Source organism: Mobula hypostoma, unplaced genomic scaffold (assembly GCF_963921235.1).
Source record: "Mobula hypostoma unplaced genomic scaffold, sMobHyp1.1 scaffold_138, whole genome shotgun sequence".
Taxonomy (NCBI): Eukaryota; Metazoa; Chordata; class Chondrichthyes; order Myliobatiformes; family Myliobatidae; genus Mobula; species Mobula hypostoma.
In genome coordinates, this window is record NW_026948225.1 from 197,596 (window position 1) to 202,187 (window position 4,592).

Sequence of the window (4,592 nt, forward strand, 5' to 3'; positions counted from 1 at the left end):
ATATGGGAGGCAGTGTTTGAGGGTCGGCACAACATTGTGGGCCGAAGGGCCTGGAATGTGCTGTATTATTCTATGTTCTATGTTCTTTCAGGTCACCTTTCATCCTCCGTCGCTCCAAGGAGAAAAGGCCGAGTTCATTCAACCTCTTTTCATAAGGCACGCTCCCCAATCCAGGAAACATCCTTGTAAATCTCCTCTGCGCCCTTTCTATGGTTTCCAGATCTTTCCTATAGTGAGGCGAATTTGACTGCTACTCTTGCCCGTTGGCAACCCTACCTCCCGCCCCCCCCCCCCCCCACCGTGTCGGTCCGGTCCGCAATAATATTGTCAATAATACACTGGTCCGCTGTGCAGAAATGTTGGGGACCCCTGCCATACGCCTTCTTAATCACAGAGTCAACCCGCGCAGTTGCTTTGAGCGTCCTATGGACTCAGACCCCAAGATCCCTCTGATCCTCCACACTGCAAAGAGTCTTATCATTAATACTACAATCTGCCATCGTATTTGACCTACCAAAATGAACCACTTCACACTTATCTGAGTTGAACTCCATCTGCCACTTCTTAGCCCAGTTTTTCATCCTATCAATTTCCCGCAGTAACCTCTGACAGCCCTCCACACTGTCCACAACACCCCCAACCTTTGTGTCCTCAGCAGACTTACTAACCCATCCCCCCACTTCCTCATCCAGGTCATTTATAAAAATCACGAAGAGTAAGGGTCCCAGAACAGATCCCTGAGGCACACCACTGGTCACCGACCTCCATACAGAATATGACCCGTCTACAACTACTCTTTGCCTTCTGTGGGCAAGCCAGTTCTGGATCCACAAAGCAATGTCCCCATGGAGCATATACCTCCTTACTTTCTCAATAAGCCTTGCATGTGGTACCTTATCAAATGCCTTGCTGAAATCCATACACCTACAACTTTATCTTCATCAACGTTTACTCACATCCTTAAAAAATTCAATCAGGCTCGTAAGGCATGACCTGCCCTTGACAAAGCCATGCTAACTATTCCTAATCATATTATACCTCTCCAAATGTTCATAAATCCTGCCTCTTAGGATCTTCTTCATCAACTTACCAGGCACTGAAGTAAGACTCACTGGTTTCCTGGGCTATCTCTACTCCCTTTCTTGAATAAAGGAACAACATCCGCAATCCTCCAATCCTCCGGAACCTCTCCCGACCCCATTGATGATTGAAAGATCATCGCAAGAGGCTCAGCAATCTCCTCCCTCGCCTCCCACAGTAGACTGTAGTAAATCTGATCTGGTCCCGGCGACTTATCCAACTTGATGCTTTCCAAAAGTTCCAGCACATCCTGTTTCTTGATATCTACATCCTCACACTTTTCAGTCTGCTGCAAGTCATCACTATAATCACCAAGATCCTTTTCCATAGTGAATACTGAAGTAAAGTATGTCAGAGATAAGTTTTTCTTTACACAGTGCGGTGGTTTTTTGGAACAGTCTGGTAGAGGCGTGTGTATCTGCGATGTTTAAAAGACACTTAGGTGGACAGAGTAATAGTTACGGGAAAGTAGGTTTACACAGGTGGAGAAAACATGGTGGTCCGAAGGGCCCCTAGTGTGCTGGACAAGTTCTTTGTTCCTTGTTCTACTTTGGTCCTGTCTTCCAAAGTCAGACATAAAATACCTCCCAGTTGTGTTGAGAAAGGAGGTTGAGAAAGTGAAAGACATTAGTTTTATGCTCAGAAACATTGAATGGGCTCGTTGGTCTAGAGGTATGATTCTCGCTTAGGGCCTGAATTTGCGAGTATGCGAGAGGTCCCGGGTTCAAATCCCGGACGAGCCCCTATGAATAACATGTTTTAGGACTTCATTCAGTGAAGCGCAGGAGAATGAGGGTAGATGCTTAATAGTATATGAAATTATGAGGGATGTAGATAAGGTCAATGTCTGCAGAGTTTCCCCCTCAGGTTGGGTGAAATGACAACTGGAATTCACAGGTTCAGTATGAAAAGTTATATATTCAAGGAGAATCTGTGGGGGGATCGTCTTCACTCAGAGGATATCGCTTCAGTGGAACGAGATACAGGTTGAATTGTAACAATTAAGAGAAGTTTGAATGAGAGGGATTTGGAAGGCTATGTTCTTGGAGCGGGTAGACTGACCGAGTCAGAAGGGTGGTATGGACTAGATGGGCCGAAGGGTCTGTTCTGTTCTGTAGTGCTCCTTGACTCTATAATTCCATGAGGGTGTCATGGTCCAGTCCGTGAAGTCCGTATTCCGGTTTATGGTCCGATCCATTGACCCTTGCTCCAGGTTTTCCTGTCTACCCTATTTCTGGTCTCGTTGAGCTCTAATTGAGGCAGCTGATGCTCGTTGGGGCTGACTGCATAAATACCTTCAGAGACCAGGACGTGGCTACTGGATTGTTCTTGTCCTTACTCCTTGTATCCCTTCCACTGCCTTCTGTTTCCTGGCCTGAAGCCTTGCCTTGTCTTGCTGGTAACTCTCGCCTCGTCTCGCCTGCAGTCTTGTCCTGGAGCCATACTGTACCTAGCTCCCTTCCTGTCCCTTGCCTCCGTCAGGTAAGCCAGGCCCTCTTGTCGTTACCTGCGGTTGGTTCTGTCCCTTCCTGACCCTTGCCTCCATCAGGTAATCCAGGCCCTCTTGTCGTTACCTGCGGTTGGTTCTGTCCCTTCCTGTTCCATGCCTCCGGCGGGTGGTGATCCACGCCCTGCTCAGGAGAACGGCGCCCTGCCCAGCAGGAGCCTCCAGCCTCCAGCCTCCTGCCAAGCCTTGCCTCAAGTCTCCGGCCTCCTGCCAAGCCTCGCCTCAAGTCTCTGGCCTCCAGCCTCCTGTCAAGCCTCGCCTGAAGTCTCTATCCTCTAGCCTCAAACCTGAAGACCCCAGCCTTCTGCCTCCTGCCAAACCTTGTCTCTAGCCTCTATTCTCAAGCCTGAAGACTCCAGCCTCCTGCATCCTGCCAAGCCTCGCCTCAAGTCTCTAGCCTCTAGTCTCAAGCCTGAAGACTCCAGCCTCGTCCTGCCTGCCTGCCAAGCCTCGTCCTTGTCTAGTTCTGGGGTCCGAGCCAGAGGCAAGACCCAGGTACTGCGTCCTTGTCCAGTCTCCGGCTCGGAGTCCAAGCCGGGCTCCTAGCTCTCTTGTCCAGTCCTGTTCCTGGTTCCCGGTTTTCCTGTCCATGTCCTTGCCCTCGCCCTGTGTCCTAGTCCTGTCCCTAGTACTTCAGTGTCTGTGTCTTGCACTTGGGTCCGTTCCTAGCCACCGCCCTGTGACAGAAGGATTGGAGCCAGGATATAAATGGAGTGGATGGGAAGTGTTGTGAAGCTGCTGGCCAACTCCTACACCCATATTCTTTTGTTCTTGTGTTACTGAAATTCAGGTCAGTAAATAGTAGCAAATACCGTGAGTATCACACTCTCTGCATTGAAATGAGATATAGATAGTGAACATGCAAAATAGTATTTCAGTAGATGACCGTCTTCCAAATTTCTCTGACGTCTGGAGACGTTCTTGCAGAGCAGAGTGTGTCAAATGTAACCTTATTGTTTCACAAAGGAACTGGGAACCTATGGAATTAGAGCAATTCATGTATACAAAATTATGAGGGGTAAAAACCTGGTTAGTGCAAGCAAGCCTTTTCCACTGAGGTTGGAACTAGAGGTCGCACAGTGAGAGTGATTCCTGAGCGAACATTACTCCTTTCTCCACAATCCCTTCAGCTACCTCTTTCAGAAATCTGAGCTGTTGTCCATCAGGTCCAGGTGACTTGTCTATCTTCAGAACTTTCAGCTTCTCAAGCAGCTCCTCCTTAGTAATGGAAACCTCATTCATTTCTGCCCCCAAACTCTCTCGGATTTCTGGCATACTGCCAGTGTCTTCCACCGGGAGGACTGGTGCAGGATAGTTATTAATTTCCTCTGCCATTTCATTGTTTCCCTATTTCTAACTCTCCATTGTCATTTTCTAGCGGTCCTATTTGTACTCACTATATCTTCTTATATATCTGAAAATAAAACATATTTGGTATCACCTTTGATATTATCAGCTAGCTATCCTTCGTATTCCATCTTTTATCTCTTTAGCTGCTTTCTGTAGGTTTTTCACAGCTTCCCAGTCCTCTAACTTCCCACTAATAGCTGCTATATTATATGTGACAAATAACAGTCATAGTCATACTTTATTGATCCCGGGGGAAATTGGTTTTCGTTACAGTTGCACCATAAATAATAAATAGTAATAGAAATAGTAAGAGTAATATTACTATTAATAAATAGTAAATAGTAATAGTCGTAGAAATAATAAATAGTAATAGAATAGTAATAGAAAATAGTAATAAATAGTTAAATAGTAATATGTAAATTATGCCAGTAAATTATTAAATAAGTCCAGGACCACCCTATCGGCTCAGGGTGTCTGACCCTCCAAGGGAGGAGTTGTAAAGTTTGATGGCCACAAGCAGGAATGACTTCCTATGACACTCTGTGCTGCATCTCGGAGGAATGAGTCTCTGGCTGAATGTACTCCTGTGCCCACCCAGTACATTATGTAGTGGATGTGAGACATTGACCAAGATAGCATGCAACTTTGACAGCAT

At 46.6% G+C, this 4,592-nt stretch overlaps 1 non-coding gene across 1 annotated transcript; it reads left to right on the forward strand.

The window, feature by feature from the left end:
• The first annotated feature begins 1,735 nt into the window (after positions 1-1,735).
• On the forward strand, positions 1,736-1,823 carry trnap-agg (transfer RNA proline (anticodon AGG)). Its single transcript is given in 2 exon segments — positions 1,736-1,771; positions 1,788-1,823. It is a non-coding gene; the product is annotated as a tRNA-Pro (tRNA).
• The last annotated feature ends 2,769 nt before the right edge of the window (positions 1,824-4,592 follow it).